The sequence below is a fragment of the Staurois parvus genome, unplaced genomic scaffold (assembly GCF_062004578.1).
Source record: "Staurois parvus isolate SC_StPar_1 unplaced genomic scaffold, SC_StPar_1.0 ptg002756l, whole genome shotgun sequence".
Classification (NCBI taxonomy): domain Eukaryota; kingdom Metazoa; phylum Chordata; class Amphibia; order Anura; family Ranidae; genus Staurois; species Staurois parvus.
Window position 1 is genome coordinate 355,945 of NW_028320552.1, and position 19,782 is coordinate 375,726.

Sequence of the window (19,782 nt, forward strand, 5' to 3'; positions counted from 1 at the left end):
AGATGAGACGACCAACATGGAGCTCTTTGGCATCAACTCAACTCGCCGTGTTTGGAGGCGGAGGACGAGGAATGCTGCCTATGACCCCAAGAACACCATCCCAACTGTCAAACATGGTGGTGGAAATATGCTGCTTTGGGGGTGTTTTTCTGCTAAGGGGACAGGACAACTGCACTGCATCAAGGGGACCATGGACGGGGCAATGGAGCGGCAAATCTTGGGCAAGAACCTTCTCCCCTCAGCCAGGGCATTGAAAATGAATGGCGGGTGGCTGTTCCAGCATGACAAGGAGCCAAAACACGCGGCCAAGGCAACAAAGCAGCGGCTGGAGAAGAAGCACGTTAAGCTCCTGGAGTGGCCTAGCCAGTCTCCAGACCTTCATCCGGCTGACAATATCTCTGTGGAGGGAGCTGAAAGTTGGAGTTGCCAAACGTCAGCCGCCAAACCTTCATGATTTGGAGAGCATCTGCCAAGAGGAGTGGGCCAAAATCCCTCCTGAGATGTGTGCAAAGCTGGTGGCCAACTCCAGGTAACGCCTGACCTCTGGGATTGCCAAGAAGGGATTTGCCAGCAAGCACTAAGCCCTGTTTTGTGAAGGGGATGAGATACCTGTGTTCCCTGGTGAACCTGCAAATGAGCGCCTGATTTGTTAGCCATGCATTTCTTGTGAGTTTATTTCTTGCTCTTCTGTCTGTGAGTGTTCCAATGCAGCTAGCATTGTATTTTGAGAGGGCTGATTTGTTTGTGAGTGGGCCGAGCTGGCAAATGAGCAGGGGATGAAAAGGTTGTTTCCTTGAGTGCAGGTGTGCAGCAGGAGGGCTTGGAGAGCGGGGAGGTAAAAGTGAATGTGAAAGAGCCATGGAGGAGAGTGACCCCTGCTGGAGGAAAAGCAAAAGCCTACAGCACCTGGTATTCCCAGGCGGTCTCCCATCCAAGTACTAACCAGGCCCAACCCTGCTTAGCTTCCGAGATCAGACGAGATCGGGCGCGTTCAGGGTGGTGTGGCCGTAGGCAGTACTCAGGCTCTCCTTCAAGCCTCTTCTACTTGTCACGGGCAGCCTGGCCTCCGCCTTTCCTCGGCTCTACTACCCAGGACAAGCCGCCTGCTGCTGCTGCTGTTTCCTTCTCACCCACCGGCACAACTGACACACCGCCCCGTCTCTCCTCTCTCACTCACTCTCCTCAAACCCCTGCCTCCCCCCCCCCGTTGCTTTGCTCCCTCTTTAACCTCTTCCTGACCGCACCTCCTCAGGCACAAGCACACCACGCCAGCCTGGCCTCAACCGCTCCTCCTTCTCCTTCCCGCCTTCCCCTGGCCTGACTTCAAGCCTTTGGCTCGCAGGGCTGAGCACCACACCAGCCGCGGGGAGCAAGCTTTGGACACAGCAGCCGCAAAGAGCACCGCAAAGCAAGGGGCCTACGCTCGCTTGCCAGCCAGACCTCTCGGGACGCCGGACAGCGCTCCCGCCTCCCTGCCCCTGACCCAAACCAAGGCTAGGGACCCTGCTGGCACCGGGGCCTACAAACCCCAGTTCCTTGCGCTCCGGCCCTCGCTCTTTTTCACCGCCCCAGTGGCCGGCTCCCCCTTGCGCACACCACAGGGCCCTGACGCACAGGCCCCTGCCTCCAGCAGCGGGCCCGGCGCTCTAACCGCCTCAAGGCGCAGGTATCGTGGCCTTCGGCGGCTCTGTTGCTTCTGGCTGGCTTGGGGGGCCGGCGCGCGTGCCTTCCCCGCTGCTGTCCCCCGGCCTGGGGAGCGCAGCGGAATGTGTCGGCGCAAGGCGACTGGAGAGCAGGCGTGAGAGCGCCAAAGCGGCTGAGGAGAGCGCTGGCAAAGGGCTGGGCCGCGGAGCCTAAGCGGGATGCAGGACGGGGCTAGCTGGCTGGGGCTGGCGTCTGAGCGTTGCTCCGCTGCCGGAGGGGGCTGGATGCGTGGCCAGCTCCTGAGGGACACAGAGAAGAAAGCCTGCGTGTTTTGAAAAGAGCGGCCCGCAAAAGGGAAGCGGGCTCAGAAAAGCCTAGCCTGGCCTGGGGACTTTGGGGGAGCTACAGTGAAGGAAAGGAGTATTTCACCCCCTGCTGATTTTGAATCTTTGCCCGCTCACAAACAAATGATCGATCGGTCTAAAAATCCAATGCTAGGTGTATTGACTGAGAGACAGACTAGCAAGAAAACATTCAAAAGAACTGCATGTCTAACCAATGATGCGCTCATTCGCATGTTCCTGAGGGAAATAGGTATTCTATCCCCTATCATTCAGCGGCATTTCTGGCTCCCAGGTGTCTTTCACACAGGTAACAAGCTGAGATTAGAAGCAGCCTCTTAAAGGGAGAGATGCTAATCTCATTTTCTGACCTGTATAAAAGACACCTGTCCACAGGAGCAATCAAACCATCAGATTCCAAACCCTCCACCACAGCAAAGACCAAAGAGCTGTCCAGGGATGTCAGGAACAGGATCGAAGACCTACACAAGGCTGGACTGGGCTACCAAACTATGGCCAAGCAGCTTGGTGAGAAGGTGACAACAGTCGGTGCAATCATTCGCAAATGGAAGAAACACAAAGCAACTGTCAGTCTCCCTAGGACCGGTGCCCCGTGCAAGATCTCCCCTCGTGGAGTGTCAATGATCATGACAACAGTGAGGCATCATCCCAGAACTACGAGTGAGGATCTTGTCAATCATCTCCGGCCAGCTGGGACCGCAGTCACCAAGAGAACAATGGGTAACACACTACGCCGACGAGGATTGAAATCCCGCAGTGCCCGCAAGGTCCCTCTGCTCAAGAGAGCACATGTCCAGGCCCGTCTGAAGTTTACCACTGAACATCTGAATGAGGCAGAGCAGGACTGGTTGAAAGTGTCGTGGTCAGATGAGACGACCAACATGGAGCTCTTTGGCATCAACTCAACTCGCCGTGTTTGGAGGCGGAGGACGACGAATGCTGCCTATGACCCCAAGAACACCATCCCAACTGTCAAACATGGTGGTGGAAATATGCTGCTTTGGGGGTGTTTTTCTGCTAAGGGGACAGGACAACTGCACTGCATCAAGGGGACCATGGACGGGGCAATGGAGCGGCAAATCTTGGGCAAGAACCTTCTCCCCTCAGCCAGGGCATTGAAAATGAATGGCGGGTGGCTGTTCCAGCATGACAAGGAGCCAAAACACGCGGCCAAGGCAACAAAGCAGCGGCTGGAGAAGAAGCACGTTAAGCTCCTGGAGTGGCCTAGCCAGTCTCCAGACCTTCATCCGGCTGACAATATCTCTGTGGAGGGAGCTGAAAGTTGGAGTTGCCAAACGTCAGCCGCCAAACCTTCATGATTTGGAGAGGATCTGCCAAGAGGAGTGGGCCAAAATCCCTCCTGAGATGTGTGCAAAGCTGGTGGCCAACTCCAGGTAACGCCTGACCTCTGGGATTGCCAAGAAGGGATTTGCCAGCAAGCACTAAGCCCTGTTTTGTGAAGGGGATGAGATGCCTGTGTTCCCTGGTGAACCTGCAAATGAGCGCCTGATTTGTTAGCCATGCATTTCTTGTGAGTTTTTTTCTTGCTCTTCTGTCTGTGAGTGTTCCAATGCAGCTAGCATTGTATTTTGAGAGGGCTGATTTGTTTGTGAGTGGGCCGAGCTGGCAAATGAGCAGGGGATGAAAAGGTTGTTTCCTTGAGTGCAGGTGTGCAGCAGGAGGGCTTGGAGAGCGGGGAGGTAAAAGTGAATGTGAAAGAGCCATGGAGGAGAGTGACCCCTGCTGGAGGAAAAGCAAAAGCCTACAGCACCTGGTATTCCCAGGCGGTCTCCCATCCAAGTACTAACCAGGCCCGACCCTGCTTAGCTTCCGAGATCAGACGAGATCGGGCGCGTTCAGGGTGGTGTGGCCGTAGGCAGTACTCAGTCTCTCCTTCAAGCCTCTTCTACTTGTCACGGGCAGCCTGGCCTCCGCCTTTCCTCGGCTCTACTACCCAGGACAAGCCGCCTGCTGCTGCTGCTGTTTCCTTCTCACCCACCGGCACAACTGACACACCGCCCCGTCTCTCCTCTCTCACTCACTCTCCTCAAACCCCTGCCTCCCCCCCCCGTTGCTTTGCTCCCTCTTTAACCTCTTCCTGACCGCACCTCCTCAGGCACAAGCACACCACGCCAGCCTGGCCTCAACCGCTCCTCCTTCTCCTTCCCGCCTTCCCCTGGCCTGACTTCAAGCCTTTGGCTCGCAGGGCTGAGCACCACACCAGCCGCGGGGAGCAAGCTTTGGACACAGCAGCCGCAAAGAGCACCGCAAAGCAAGGGGCCTACGCTCGCTTGCCAGCCAGACCTCTCGGGGCGCCGGACAGCGCTCCCGCCTCCCTGCCCCTGACCCAAACCAAGGCTAGGGACCCTGGTGGCAGCAGGGCCTACAAACGCCATTTCCTTGCGCTCCGGCCCTCGCTCTTTTTCACCGCCCCAGTGGCCGGCTCCCCCTTGCGCACACCACAGGGCCCTGACGCTCAGGCCCCTGCCTCCAGCAGCGGGCCCAGCGCTCTAACCGCCTCAGGGCGCAGGTATCGTGGCCTTCGGCGGCTCTGTTGCTTCTGGCTGGCTTGGGGGGCCGGCGCGCGTGCCTTCCCCGCTGCTGTCCCCCAGCCTGGGGAGCGCAGCGGAATGTGGTGGCGCAAGGCGACTGGAGAGCAGGCGTGAGAGCGCCAAAGCGGCTGAGGAGAGCGCTGGCAAAGGGCTGGGCCGCGGAGCCTAAGCGGGATGCAGGACGGGGCTAGCTGGCTGGGGCTGGCGTCTGAGCGTTGCTCCGCTGCCGGAGGGGGCTGGATGCGTGGCCAGCTCCTGAGGGACACAGAGAAGAAAGCCTGCGTGTTTTGAAAAGAGCGGCCCGCAAAAGGGAAGCGGGCTCAGAAAAGCCTAGCCTGGCCTGGGGACTTTGGGGGAGCTACAGTGAAGGAAAGGAGTATTTCACCCCCTGCTGATTTTGAATCTTTGCCCGCTCACAAACAAATGATCGATCGGTCTAAAAATCCAATGCTAGGTGTATTGACTGAGAGACAGACTAGCAAGAAAACATTCAAAAGAACTGCATGTCTAACCAATGATGCGCTCATTCGCATGTTCCTGAGGGAAATAGGTATTCTATCCCCTATCATTCAGCGGCATTTCTGGCTCCCAGGTGTCTTTCACACAGGTAACAAGCTGAGATTAGAAGCAGCCTCTTAAAGGGAGAGATGCTAATCTCATTTTCTGACCTGTATAAAAGACACCTGTCCACAGGAGCAATCAAACCATCAGATTCCAAACCCTCCACCACGGCAAAGACCAAAGAGCTGTCCAGGGATGTCAGGAACAGGATCGAAGACCTACACAAGGCTGGACTGGGCTACCAAACTATGGCCAAGCAGCTTGGTGAGAAGGTGACAACAGTCGGTGCAATCATTCGCAAATGGAAGAAACACAAAGCAACTGTCAGTCTCCCTAGGACCGGTGCCCCGTGCAAGATCTCCCCTCGTGGAGTGTCAATGATCATGACAACAGTGAGGCATCATCCCAGAACTACGAGTGAGGATCTTGTCAATCATCTCCGGCCAGCTGGGACCGCAGTCACCAAGAGAACAATGGGTAACACACTACGCCGACGAGGATTGAAATCCCGCAGTGCCCGCAAGGTCCCTCTGCTCAAGAGAGCACATGTCCAGGCCCGTCTGAAGTTTACCACTGAACATCTGAATGAGGCAGAGCAGGACTGGTTGAAAGTGTCGTGGTCAGATGAGACGACCAACATGGAGCTCTTTGGCATCAACTCAACTCGCCGTGTTTGGAGGCGGAGGACGACGAATGCTGCCTATGACCCCAAGAACACCATCCCAACTGTCAAACATGGTGGTGGAAATATGCTGCTTTGGGGGTGTTTTTCTGCTAAGGGGACAGGACAACTGCACTGCATCAAGGGGACCATGGACGGGGCAATGGAGCGGCAAATCTTGGGCAAGAACCTTCTCCCCTCAGCCAGGGCATTGAAAATGAATGGCGGGTGGCTGTTCCAGCATGACAAGGAGCCAAAACACGCGGCCAAGGCAACAAAGCAGCGGCTGGAGAAGAAGCACGTTAAGCTCCTGGAGTGGCCTAGCCAGTCTCCAGACCTTCATCCGGCTGACAATATCTCTGTGGAGGGAGCTGAAAGTTGGAGTTGCCAAACGTCAGCCGCCAAACCTTCATGATTTGGAGAGGATCTGCCAAGAGGAGTGGGCCAAAATCCCTCCTGAGATGTGTGCAAAGCTGGTGGCCAACTCCAGGTAACGCCTGACCTCTGGGATTGCCAAGAAGGGATTTGCCAGCAAGCACTAAGCCCTGTTTTGTGAAGGGGATGAGATGCCTGTGTTCCCTGGTGAACCTGCAAATGAGCGCCTGATTTGTTAGCCATGCATTTCTTGTGAGTTTTTTTCTTGCTCTTCTGTCTGTGAGTGTTCCAATGCAGCTAGCATTGTATTTTGAGAGGGCTGATTTGTTTGTGAGTGGGCCGAGCTGGCAAATGAGCAGGGGATGAAAAGGTTGTTTCCTTGAGTGCAGGTGTGCAGCAGGAGGGCTTGGAGAGCGGGGAGGTAAAAGTGAATGTGAAAGAGCCATGGAGGAGAGTGACCCCTGCTGGAGGAAAAGCAAAAGCCTACAGCACCTGGTATTCCCAGGCGGTCTCCCATCCAAGTACTAACCAGGCCCGACCCTGCTTAGCTTCCGAGATCAGACGAGATCGGGCGCGTTCAGGGTGGTGTGGCCGTAGGCAGTACTCAGTCTCTCCTTCAAGCCTCTTCTACTTGTCACGGGCAGCCTGGCCTCCGCCTTTCCTCGGCTCTACTACCCAGGACAAGCCGCCTGCTGCTGCTGCTGTTTCCTTCTCACCCACCGGCACAACTGACACACCGCCCCGTCTCTCCTCTCTCACTCACTCTCCTCAAACCCCTGCCTCCCCCCCCCGTTGCTTTGCTCCCTCTTTAACCTCTTCCTGACCGCACCTCCTCAGGCACAAGCACACCACGCCAGCCTGGCCTCAACCGCTCCTCCTTCTCCTTCCCGCCTTCCCCTGGCCTGACTTCAAGCCTTTGGCTCGCAGGGCTGAGCACCACACCAGCCGCGGGGAGCAAGCTTTGGACACAGCAGCCGCAAAGAGCACCGCAAAGCAAGGGGCCTACGCTCGCTTGCCAGCCAGACCTCTCGGGACGCCGGACAGCGCTCCCGCCTCCCTGCCCCTGACCCAAACCAAGGCTAGGGACCCTGCTGGCACCGGGGCCTACAAACCCCAGTTCCTTGCGCTCCGGCCCTCGCTCTTTTTCACCGCCCCAGTGGCCGGCTCCCCCTTGCGCACACCACAGGGCCCTGACGCACAGGCCCCTGCCTCCAGCAGCGGGCCCGGCGCTCTAACCGCCTCAAGGCGCAGGTATCGTGGCCTTCGGCGGCTCTGTTGCTTCTGGCTGGCTTGGGGGGCCGGCGCGCGTGCCTTCCCCGCTGCTGTCCCCCGGCCTGGGGAGCGCAGCGGAATGTGTCGGCGCAAGGCGACTGGAGAGCAGGCGTGAGAGCGCCAAAGCGGCTGAGGAGAGCGCTGGCAAAGGGCTGGGCCGCGGAGCCTAAGCGGGATGCAGGACGGGGCTAGCTGGCTGGGGCTGGCGTCTGAGCGTTGCTCCGCTGCCGGAGGGGGCTGGATGCGTGGCCAGCTCCTGAGGGACACAGAGAAGAAAGCCTGCGTGTTTTGAAAAGAGCGGCCCGCAAAAGGGAAGCGGGCTCAGAAAAGCCTAGCCTGGCCTGGGGACTTTGGGGGAGCTACAGTGAAGGAAAGGAGTATTTCACCCCCTGCTGATTTTGAATCTTTGCCCGCTCACAAACAAATGATCGATCGGTCTAAAAATCCAATGCTAGGTGTATTGACTGAGAGACAGACTAGCAAGAAAACATTCAAAAGAACTGCATGTCTAACCAATGATGCGCTCATTCGCATGTTCCTGAGGGAAATAGGTATTCTATCCCCTATCATTCAGCGGCATTTCTGGCTCCCAGGTGTCTTTCACACAGGTAACAAGCTGAGATTAGAAGCAGCCTCTTAAAGGGAGAGATACTAATCTCATTTTCTGACCTGTATAAAAGACACCTGTCCACAGGAGCAATCAAACCATCAGATTCCAAACCCTCCACCACGGCAAAGACCAAAGAGCTGTCCAGGGATGTCAGGAACAGGATCGAAGACCTACACAAGGCTGGACTGGGCTACCAAACTATGGCCAAGCAGCTTGGTGAGAAGGTGACAACAGTCGGTGCAATCATTCGCAAATGGAAGAAACACAAAGCAACTGTCAGTCTCCCTAGGACCGGTGCCCCGTGCAAGATCTCCCCTCGTGGAGTGTCAATGATCATGACAACAGTGAGGCATCATCCCAGAACTACGAGTGAGGATCTTGTCAATCATCTCCGGCCAGCTGGGACCGCAGTCACCAAGAGAACAATGGGTAACACACTACGCCGACGAGGATTGAAATCCCGCAGTGCCCGCAAGGTCCCTCTGCTCAAGAGAGCACATGTCCAGGCCCGTCTGAAGTTTGCCACTGAACATCTGAATGAGGCAGAGCAGGACTGGTTGAAAGTGTCGTGGTCAGATGAGACGACCAACATGGAGCTCTTTGGCATCAACTCAACTCGCCGTGTTTGGAGGCGGAGGACGACGAATGCTGCCTATGACCCCAAGAACACCATCCCAACTGTCAAACATGGTGGTGGAAATATGCTGCTTTGGGGGTGTTTTTCTGCTAAGGGGACAGGACAACTGCACCGCATCAAGGGGACCATGGACGGGGCAATGGAGCGGCAAATCTTGGGCAAGAACCTTCTCCCCTCAGCCAGGGCATTGAAAATGAATGGCGGCTGGCTGTTCCAGCATGACAAGGAGCCAAAACACGCGGCCAAGGCAACAAAGCAGCGGCTGGAGAAGAAGCACGTTAAGCTCCTGGAGTGGCCTAGCCAGTCTCCAGACCTTCATCCGGCTGACAATATCTCTGTGGAGGGAGCTGAAAGTTGGAGTTGCCAAACGTCAGCCGCCAAACCTTGATGATTTGGAGAGGATCTGCCAAGAGGAGTGGGCCAAAATCCCTCCTGAGATGTGTGCAAAGCTGGTGGCCAACTCCAGGTAACGCCTGACCTCTGGGATTGCCAAGAAGGGATTTGCCAGCAAGCACTAAGCCCTGTTTTGTGAAGGGGATGAGATACCTGTGTTCCCTGGTGAACCTGCAAATGAGCGCCTGATTTGTTAGCCATGCATTTCTTGTGAGTTTTTTTCTTGCTCTTCTGTCTGTGAGTGTTCCAATGCAGCTAGCATTGTATTTTGAGAGGGCTGATTTGTTTGTGAGTGGGCCGAGCTGGCAAATGAGCAGGGGATGAAAAGGTTGTTTCCTTGAGTGCAGGTGTGCAGCAGGAGGGCTTGGAGAGCGGGGAGGTAAAAGTGAATGTGAAAGAGCCATGGAGGAGAGTGACCCCTGCTGGAGGAAAAGCAAAAGCCTACAGCACCTGGTATTCCCAGGCGGTCTCCCATCCAAGTACTAACCAGGCCCGACCCTGCTTAGCTTCCGAGATCAGACAAGATCGGGCGCGCTCAGGGTGGTGTGGCCGTAGGCAGTACTCAGGCTCTCCTTCAAGCCTCTTCTACTTGTCACGGGCAGCCTGGCCTCCGCCTTTCCTCGGCTCTACTACCCAGGACAAGCTGCCTGCTGCTGCTGTTTCCTTCTCACCCACCGGCACAACTGACACACCGCCCCGTCTCTCCTCTCTCACTCACTCTCCTCAAACCCCTGCCTCCCCCCCCGTTGCTTTGCTCCCTCTTTAACCTCTTCCTGACCGCACCTCCTCAGGCACAAGCACACCACGCCAGCCTGGCCTCAACCGCTCCTCCTTCTCCTTCCCGCCTTCCCCTGGCCTGACTTCAAGCCTTTGGCTCGCAGGGCTGAGCACCACACCAGCCACGGGGAGCAAGCTTTGGACACAGCAGCCGCAAAGAGCACCGCAAAGCAAGGGGCCTACGCTCGCTTGCCAGCCAGACCTCTCGGGGCGCCGGACAGCGCTCCCGCCTCCCTGCCCCTGACCCAAACCAAGGCTAGGGACCCTGCTGGCACCGGGGCCTACAAACGCTAGTTCCTTGCGCTCCGGCCCTCGCTCTTTTTCACCGCCCCAGTGGCCGGCTCCCCCTTGCGCACACCACAGGGCCCTGACGCACAGGCCCCTGCCTCCAGCAGCGGGCCCGGCGCTCTAACCGCCTCAGGGCGCAGGTATCGTGGCCTTCGGCGGCTCTGTTGCTTCTGGCTGGCTTGGGGGGCCGGCGCGCGTGCCTTCCCCGCTGCTGTCCCCCGGCCTGGGGAGCGCAGCGGAATGTGTCGGCGCAAGGCGACTGGAGAGCAGGCGTGAGAGCGCCAAAGCGGCTGAGGAGAGCGCTGGCAAAGGGCTGGGCCGCGGAGCCTAAGCGGGATGCAGGACGGGGCTAGCTGGCTGGGGCTGGCGTCTGAGCGTTGCTCCGCTGCCGGAGGGGGCTGGATGCGTGGCCAGCTCCTGAAGGGACACAGAGAAGAAAGCCTGCGTGTTTTGAAAAGAGCGGCCCGCAAAAGGGAAGCGGGCTCAGAAAAGCCTAGGCTGGCCTGGGGACTTTGGGGGAGCTACAGTGAAGGAAAGGAGTATTTCACCCCCTGCTGATTTTGAATCTTTGCCCGCTCACAAACAAATGATCGATCGGTCTAAAAATCCAATGCTAGGTGTATTGACTGAGAGACAGACTAGCAAGAAAACATTCAAAAGAACTGCATGTCTAACCAATTATGCGCTCATTCGCATGTTCCTGAGGGAAATAGGTATTCCATCCCCTATCATTCAGCGGCATTTCTGGCTCCCAGGTGTCTTTCACACAGGTAACAAGCTGAGATTAGAAGCAGCCTCTTAAAGGGAGAGATGCTAATCTCATTTTCTGACCTGTATAAAAGACACCTGTCCACAGGAGCAATCAAACCATCAGATTCCAAACCCTCCACCACGGCAAAGACCAAAGAGCTGTCCAGGGATGTCAGGAACAGGATCGAAGGCCTACACAAGGCTGGACTGGGCTACCAAACTATGGCCAAGCAGCTTGGTGAGAAGGTGACAACAGTCGGTGCAATCATTTGCAAATGGAAGAAACACAAAGCAACTGTCAGTCTCCCTAGGACCGGTGCCCCGTGCAAGATCTCCCCTCGTGGAGTGTCAATGATCATGACAACAGTGAGGCATCATCCCAGAACTACGAGTGAGGATCTTGTCAATCATCTCCGGCCAGCTGGGACCGCAGTCACCAAGAGAACAATGGGTAACACACTACGCCGACGAGGATTGAAATCCCGCAGTGCCCGCAAGGTCCCTCTGCTCAAGAGAGCACATGTCCAGGCCCGTCTGAAGTTTGCCACTGAACATCTGAATGAGGCAGAGCAGGACTGGTTGAAAGTGTCGTGGTCAGATGAGACGACCAACATGGAGCTCTTTGGCATCAACTCAACTCGCCGTGTTTGGAGGCGGAGGACGACGAATGCTGCCTATGACCCCAAGAACACCATCCCAACTGTCAAACATGGTGGTGGAAATATGCTGCTTTGGGGGTGTTTTTCTGCTAAGGGGACAGGACAACTGCACCGCATCAAGGGGACCATGGACGGGGCAATGGAGCGGCAAATCTTGGGCAAGAACCTTCTCCCCTCAGCCAGGGCATTGAAAATGAATGGCGGCTGGCTGTTCCAGCATGACAAGGAGCCAAAACACGCGGCCAAGGCAACAAAGCAGCGGCTGGAGAAGAAGCACGTTAAGCTCCTGGAGTGGCCTAGCCAGTCTCCAGACCTTCATCCGGCTGACAATATCTCTGTGGAGGGAGCTGAAAGTTGGAGTTGCCAAACGTCAGCCGCCAAACCTTCATGATTTGGAGAGGATCTGCCAAGAGGAGTGGGCCAAAATCCCTCCTGAGATGTGTGCAAAGCTGGTGGCCAACTCCAGGTAACGCCTGACCTCTGGGATTGCCAAGAAGGGATTTGCCAGCAAGCACTAAGCCCTGTTTTGTGAAGGGGATGAGATACCTGTGTTCCCTGGTGAACCTGCAAATGAGCGCCTGATTTGTTAGCCATGCATTTCTTGTGAGTTTTTTTCTTGCTCTTCTGTCTGTGAGTGTTCCAATGCAGCTAGCATTGTATTTTGAGAGGGCTGATTTGTTTGTGAGTGGGCCGAGCTGGCAAATGAGCAGGGGATGAAAAGGTTGTTTCCTTGAGTGCAGGTGTGCAGCAGGAGGGCTTGGAGAGCGGGGAGGTAAAAGTGAATGTGAAAGAGCCATGGAGGAGAGTGACCCCTGCTGGAGGAAAAGCAAAAGCCTACAGCACCTGGTATTCCCAGGCGGTCTCCCATCCAAGTACTAACCAGGCCCGACCCTGCTTAGCTTCCGAGATCAGACGAGATCGGGCACGTTCAGGGTGGTGTGGCCGTAGGCAGTACTCAGGCTCTCCCTCAAGCCTCTTCTACTTGTCACGGGCAGCCTGGCCTCCGCCTTTCCTTGGCTCTACTACCCAGGACAAGCCGCCTGCTGCTACTGCTGTTTCCTTCTCACCCACCGGCACAACTGACACACCGCCCCGTCTCTCCTCTCTCACTCACTCTCCTCAAACCCCTGCCTCCCCCCCGCTGCTTTGCTCCCTCTTTAACCTCTTCCTGACCGCACCTCCTCAGGCACAAGCACACCACGCCAGCCTGGCCTCAACCGCTCCTCCTTCTCCTTCCCGCCTTCCCCTGGCCTGACTTCAAGCCTTTGGCTCGCAGGGCTGAGCACCACACCAGCCGCGGGGAGCAAGCTTTGGACACAGCAGCCGCAAAGAGCACCGCAAAGCAAGGGGCCTACGCTCGCTTGCCAGCCACACCTCTCGGGGCGCCGGACAGCGCTCCCGCCTCCCTGCCCCTGACCCAAACCAAGGCTAGGGACCCTGCTGGCACCGGGGCCTACAAACGCCAGTTCCTTGCGCTCCGGCCCTCGCTCTTTTTCACCGCCCCAGTGGCCGGCTCCCCCTTGCGCACACCACAGGGCCCTGACGCACAGGCCCCTGCCTCCAGCAGCGGGCCCGGCGCTCTAACCGCCTCAGGGCGCAGGTATCGTGGCCTTCGGCGGCTCTGTTGCTTCTGGCTGGCTTGGGGGGCCGGCGCGCGTGCCTTCCCCGCTGCTGTCCCCCGGCCTGGGGAGCGCAGCGGAATGTGTCGGCGCAAGGCGACTGGAGAGCAGGCGTGAGAGCGCCAAAGCGGCTGAGGAGAGCGCTGGCAAAGGGCTGGGCCGCGGAGCCTAAGCGGGATGCAGGACGGGGCTAGCTGGCTGGGGCTGGCTTCTGAGCGTTGCTCCGCTGCCGGAGGGGGCTGGATGCGTGGCCAGCTCCTGAGGGACACAGAGAAGAAAGCCTGCGTGTTTTGAAAAGAGCGGCCCGCAAAAGGGAAGCGGGCTCAGAAAAGCCTAGGCTGGCCTGGGGACTTTGGGGGAGCTACAGTGAAGGAAAGGAGTATTTCACCCCCTGCTGATTTTGAATCTTTGCCCGCTCACAAACAAATGATCGATCGGTCTAAAAATCCAATGCTAGGTGTATTGACTGAGAGACAGACTAGCAAGAAAACATTCAAAAGAACTGCATGTCTAACCAATGATGCGCTCATTCGCATGTTCCTGAGGGAAATAGGTATTCCATCCCCTATCATTCAGCGGCATTTCTGGCTCCCAGGTGTCTTTCACACAGGTAACAAGCTGAGATTAGAAGCAGCCTCTTAAAGGGAGAGATGCTAATCTCATTTTCTGACCTGTATAAAAGACACCTGTCCACAGGAGCAATCAAACCATCAGATTCCAAACCCTCCACCACGGCAAAGACCAAAGAGCTGTCCAGGAATGTCAGGAACAGGATCGAAGGCCTACACAAGGCTGGACTGGGCTACCAAACTATGGCCAAGCAGCTTGGTGAGAAGGTGACAACAGTCGGTGCAATCATTCGCAAATGGAAGAAACACAAAGCAACTGTCAGTCTCCCTAGGACCGGTGCCCCGTGCAAGATCTCCCCTCGTGGAGTGTCAATGATCATGACAACAGTGAGGCATCATCCCAGAACTACGAGTGAGGATCTTGTCAATCATCTCCGGCCAGCTGGGACCGCAGTCACCAAGAGAACAATGGGTAACACACTACGCCGACGAGGATTGAAATCCCGCAGTGCCCGCAAGGTCCCTCTGCTCAAGAGAGCACATGTCCAGGCCCGTCTGAAGTTTGCCACTGAACATCTGAATGAGGCAGAGCAGGACTGGTTGAAAGTGTCGTGGTCAGATGAGACGACCAACATGGAGCTCTTTGGCATCAACTCAACTCGCCGTGTTTGGAGGCGGAGGACGAGGAATGCTGCCTATGACCCCAACAACACCATCCCAACTGTCAAACATGGTGGTGGAAATATGCTGCTTTGGGGGTGTTTTTCTGCTAAGGGGACAGGACAACTGCACCGCATCAAGGGGACCATGGACGGGGCAATGGAGCGGCAAATCTTGGGCAAGAACCTTCTCCCCTCAGCCAGGGCATTGAAAATGAATGGCGGGTGGCTGTTCCAGCATGACAAGGAGCCAAAACACGCGGCCAAGGCAACAAAGCAGCGGCTGGAGAAGAAGCACGTTAAGCTCCTGGAGTGGCCTAGCCAGTCTCCAGACCTTCATCCGGCTGACAATATCTCTGTGGAGGGAGCTGAAAGTTGGAGTTGCCAAACGTCAGCCGCCAAACCTTCATGATTTGGAGAGGATCTGCCAAGAGGAGTGGGCCAAAATCCCTCCTGAGATGTGTGCAAAGCTGGTGGCCAACTCCAGGTAACGCCTGACCTCTGGGATTGCCAAGAAGGGATTTGCCAGCAAGCACTAAGCCCTGTTTTGTGAAGGGGATGAGATACCTGTGTTCCCTGGTGAACCTGCAAATGAGCGCCTGATTTGTTAGCCATGCATTTCTTGTGAGTTTTTTTCTTGCTCTTCTGTCTGTGAGTGTTCCAATGCAGCTAGCATTGTATTTTGAGAGGGCTGATTTGTTTGTGAGTGGGCCGAGCTGGCAAATGAGCAGGGGATGAAAAGGTTGTTTCCTTGAGTGCAGGTGTGCAGCAGGAGGGCTTGGAGAGCGGGGAGGTAAAAGTGAATGTGAAAGAGCCATGGAGGAGAGTGACCCCTGCTTGAGGAAAAGCAAAAGCCTACAGCACCTGGTATTCCCAGGCGGTCTCCCATCCAAGTACTAACCAGGCCCGACCCTGCTTAGCTTCCGAGATCAGACGAGATCGGGCGCGTTCAGGGTGGTGTGGCCGTAGGCAGTACTCAGGCTCTCCTTCAAGCCTCTTCTACTTGTCACGGGCAGCCTGGCCTCCGCCTTTCCTCGGCTCTACTACCCAGGACAAGCCGCCTGCTGCTGCTGCTGCTGCTGTTTCCTTCTCACCCACCGGCACAACTGACACACCGCCCCAACTGACACACCGCCCCGTCTCTCCTCTCTCACTCACTCTCCTCAAACCCCTGCCTCCCCCCCGCTGCTTTGCTCCCTCTTTAACCTCTTCCTGACCGCACCTCCTCAGGCACAAGCACACCACGCCAGCCTGGCCTCAACCGCTCCTCCTTCTCCTTCCCGCCTTCCCCTGGCCTGACTTCAAGCCTTTGGCTCGCAGGGCTGAGCACCACACCAGCCGCGGGGAGCAAGCTTTGGACACAGCAGCCGCAAAGAGCACCGCAAAGCAAGGGGCCTACGCTCGCTTGCCAGCCACACCTCTCGGGGCGCCGGACAGCGCTCCCGCCTCCCTGCCCCTGACCCAAACCAAGGCTAGGGACCCTGCTGGCACCGGGGCCTACAAACGCCAGTTCCTTGCGCTCCGGCCCTCGCTCTTTTTCACCGCCCCAGTGGCCGGCTCCCCCTTGCGCACACCATAGGGCCCTGACGCACAGGCCCCTGCCTCCAGCAGCGGGCCCGGCGCTCTAACCGCCTCAGGGCGCAGGTATCGTGGCCTTCGGCGGCTCTGTTGCTTCTGGCTGGCTTGGGGGGCCGGCGCGCGTGCCTTCCCCGCTGCTGTCCCCCGGCCTGGGGAGCGCAGCGGAATGTGTCGGCGCAAGGCGACTGGAGAGCAGGCGTGAGAGCGCCAAAGCGGCTGAGGAGAGCGCTGGCAAAGGGCTGGGCCGCGGAGCCTAAGCGGGATGCAGGACGGGGCTAGCTGGCTGGGGCTGGCGTCTGAGCGTTGCTCCGCTGCCGGAGGGGGCTGGATGCGTGGCCAGCTCCTGAGGGACACAAAGAAGAAAGCCAGCGTGTTTTGAAAAGAGCGGCCCGCAAAAGGGAAGCGGGCTCAGAAAAGCCTAGGCTGGCCTGGGGACTTTGGGGGAGCTACAGTGAAGGAAAGGAGTATTTCACCCCCTGCTGATTTTGAATCTTTGCCCGCTCACAAACAAATGATCGATCGGTCTAAAAATCCAATGCTAGGTGTATTGACTGAGAGACAGACTAGCAAGAAAACATTCAAAAGAACTGCATGTCTAACCAATGATGCGCTCATTCGCATGTTCCTGAGGGAAATAGGTATTCCATCCCCTATCATTCAGCGGCATTTCTGGCTCCCAGGTGTCTTTCACACAGGTAACAAGCTGAGATTAGAAGCAGCCTCTTAAAGGGAGAGATGCTAATCTCATTTTCTGACCTGTATAAAAGACACCTGTCCACAGGAGCAATCAAACCATCAGATTCCAAACCCTCCACCACGGCAAAGACCAAAGAGCTGTCCAGGGATGTCAGGAACAGGATCGAAGGCCTACACAAGGCTGGACTGGGCTACCAAACTATGGCCAAGCAGCTTGGTGAGAAGGTGACAACAGTCGGTGCAATCATTCACAAATGGAAGAAACACAAAGCAACTGTCAGTCTCCCTAGGACCGGTGCCCCGTGCAAGATCTCCCCTCGTGGAGTGTCAATGATCATGACAACAGTGAGGCATCATCCCAGAACTACGAGTGAGGATCTTGTCAATCATCTCCGGCCAGCTGGGACCGCAGTCACCAAGAGAACAATGGGTAACACACTACGCCGACGAGGATTGAAATCCCGCAGTGCCCGCAAGGTCCCTCTGCTCAAGAGAGCACATGTCCAGGCCCGTCTGAAGTTTGCCACTGAACATCTGAATGAGGCAGAGCAGGACTGGTTGAAAGTGTCGTGGTCAGATGAGACGACCAACATGGAGCTCTTTGGCATCAACTCAACTCGCCGTGTTTGGAGGCGGAGGACGACGAATGCTGCCTATGACCCCAAGAACACCATCCCAACTGTCAAACATGGTGGTGGAAATATGCTGCTTTGGGGGTGTTTTTCTGCTAAGGGGACAGGACAACTGCACCGCATCAAGGGGACCATGGACGGGGCAATGGAGCGGCAAATCTTGGGCAAGAACCTTCTCCCCTCAGCCAGGGCATTGAAAATGAATGGCGGGTGGCTGTTCCAGCATGACAAGGAGCCAAAACACGCGGCCAAGGCAACAAAGCAGCGGCTGGAGAAGAAGCACGTTAAGCTCCTGGAGTGGCCTAGCCAGTCTCCAGACCTTCATCCGGCTGACAATATCTCTGTGGAGGGAGCTGAAAGTTGGAGTTGCCAAACGTCAGCCGCCAAACCTTCATGATTTGGAGAGGATCTGCCAAGAGGAGTGGGCCAAAATCCCTCCTGAGATGTGTGCAAAGCTGGTGGCCAACTCCAGGTAACGCCTGACCTCTGGGATTGCCAAGAAGGGATTTGCCAGCAAGCACTAAGCCCTGTTTTGTGAAGGGGATGAGATACCTGTGTTCCCTGGTGAACCTGCAAATGAGCGCCTGATTTGTTAGCCATGCATTTCTTGTGAGTTTTTTTCTTGCTCTTCTGTCTGTGAGTGTTCCAATGCAGCTAGCATTGTATTTTGAGAGGGCTGATTTGTTTGTGAGTGGGCCGAGCTGGCAAATGAGCAGGGGATGAAAAGGTTGTTTCTTTGAGTGCAGGTGTGCAGCAGGAGGGCTTGGAGAGCGGGGAGGTAAAAGTGAATGTGAAAGAGCCATGGAGGAGAGTGACCCCTGCTGGAGGAAAAGCAAAAGCCTACAGCACCTGGTATTCCCAGGCGGTCTCCCATCCAAGTACTAACCAGGCCCGACCCTGCTTAGCTTCCGAGATCAGACGAGATCGGGCGCGTTCAGGGTGGTGTGGCCGTAGGCAGTGCTCAGGCTCTCCTTCAAGCCTCTTCTACTTGTCACGGGCAGCCTGGCCTCCACCTTTCCTCGGCTCTACTACCCAGGACAAGCCGCCTGCTGCTGCTGTTTCCTTCTCACCCACCGGAACAACTGACACACCGCCCCGTCTCTCCTCTCTCACTCACTCTCCTCAAACCCTTGCCTCCCCCCCGTTGCTTTGCTCCCTCTTTAACTTCTTCCTGACCGCACCTCCTCAGGCACAAGCACACCACGCCAGCCTGGCCTCAACCGCTCCTCCTTCTCCTTCCCGCCTTCCCCTGGCCTGACTTCAAGCCTTTGGCTCGCAGGGCTGAGCACCACACCAGCCGCGGGGAGCAAGCTTTGGACACAGCAGCCGCAAAGAGCACCGCAAAGCAAGGGGCCTACGCTCGCTTGCCAGCCAGACCTCTCGGGGCGCCGGACAGCGCTCCCGCCTCCCTGCCCCTGACCCAAACCAAGGCTAGGGACCCTGCTGGCACCGGGGCCTACAAACGCCAGTTCCTTGCGCTCCGGCCCTCGCTCTTTTTCACCGCCCCAGTGGCCGGCTCCCCCTTGCGCACACCACAGGGCCCTGACGCACAGGCCCCTGCCTCCAGCAGCGGGCCCGGCGCTCTAACCGCCTCAGGGCGCAGGTATCGTGGCCTTCGGCGGCTCTGTTGCTTCTGGCTGGCTTGGGGGGCCGGCGCGCGTGCCTTCCCCGCTGCTGTCCCCCGGCCTGGGGAGCGCAGCGGAATGTGTCGGCGCAAGGCGACTGGAGAGCAGGCGTGAGAGCGCCAAAGCGGCTGAGGAGAGCGCTGGCAAAGGGCTGGGCCGCGGAGCCTAAGCGGGATGCAGGACGGGGCTAGCTGGCTGGGGCTGGCGTCTGAGCGTTGCTCCGCTGCCGGAGGGGGCTGGATGCGTGGCCAGCTCCTGAAGGACACAGAGAAGAAAGCCAGCGTGTTTTGAAAAGAGCGGCCCGCAAAAGGGAAGCGGGCTCAGAAAAGCCTAGGCTGGCCTGGGGACTTTGGGGGAGCTACAGTGAAGGAAAGGAGTATTTCACCCCCTGCTGATTTTGAATCTTTGCCCGCTCACAAACAAATGATCGATCGGTCTAAAAATCCAATGCTAGGTGTATTGACTGAGAGACAGACTAGCAAGAAAACATTCAAAAGAACTGCATGTCTAACCAATGATGCGCTCATTCGCATGTTCCTGAGGGAAATAGGTATTCCATCCCCTATCATTCAGCGGCATTTCTGGCTCCCAGGTGTCTTTCACACAGGTAACAAGCTGAGATTAGAAGCAGCCTCTTAAAGGGAGAGATGCTAATCTCATTTTCTGACCTGTATAAAAGACACCTGTCCACAGGAGCAATCAAACCATCAGATTCCAAACCCTCCACCACGGCAAAGACCAAAGAGCTGTCCAGGGATGTCAGGAACAGGATCGAAGGCCTACACAAGGCTGGACTGGGCTACCAAACTATGGCCAAGCAGCTTGGTGAGAAGGTGACAACAGTCGGTGCAATCATTCGCAAA

The 19,782-nt window shown here is 56.8% G+C and overlaps 7 non-coding genes across 7 annotated transcripts; all 7 read right to left on the reverse strand.

Annotated features, from left to right (window-relative positions):
- Nucleotides 1–894: 894 nt before the first annotated feature.
- On the reverse strand, nt 895–1,013 carry LOC149429211 (5S ribosomal RNA). The gene has a single exon (XR_016310505.1). It is a non-coding gene; the product is annotated as a 5S ribosomal RNA (ribosomal RNA).
- A 2,752-nt stretch (nt 1,014–3,765) lies between these two features.
- Nucleotides 3,766–3,884, reverse strand: LOC149429212 (5S ribosomal RNA). Its single transcript, XR_016310548.1, has one exon. It is a non-coding gene; the product is annotated as a 5S ribosomal RNA (ribosomal RNA).
- Nucleotides 3,885–6,635: 2,751 nt separating this feature from the next.
- LOC149429213 (5S ribosomal RNA) lies at nt 6,636–6,754 on the reverse strand. Its single transcript, XR_016310549.1, has one exon. It is a non-coding gene; the product is annotated as a 5S ribosomal RNA (ribosomal RNA).
- A 2,751-nt stretch (nt 6,755–9,505) lies between these two features.
- Nucleotides 9,506–9,624, reverse strand: LOC149429214 (5S ribosomal RNA). Its single transcript, XR_016310539.1, has one exon. It is a non-coding gene; the product is annotated as a 5S ribosomal RNA (ribosomal RNA).
- A 2,748-nt stretch (nt 9,625–12,372) lies between these two features.
- On the reverse strand, nt 12,373–12,491 carry LOC149429215 (5S ribosomal RNA). Its single transcript, XR_016310510.1, has one exon. It is a non-coding gene; the product is annotated as a 5S ribosomal RNA (ribosomal RNA).
- Nucleotides 12,492–15,240: 2,749 nt separating this feature from the next.
- On the reverse strand, nt 15,241–15,359 carry LOC149429216 (5S ribosomal RNA). Its single transcript, XR_016310550.1, has one exon. It is a non-coding gene; the product is annotated as a 5S ribosomal RNA (ribosomal RNA).
- A 2,772-nt stretch (nt 15,360–18,131) lies between these two features.
- LOC149429217 (5S ribosomal RNA) lies at nt 18,132–18,250 on the reverse strand. The gene has a single exon (XR_016310551.1). It is a non-coding gene; the product is annotated as a 5S ribosomal RNA (ribosomal RNA).
- Between the last annotated feature and the right edge of the window lie 1,532 nt (nt 18,251–19,782).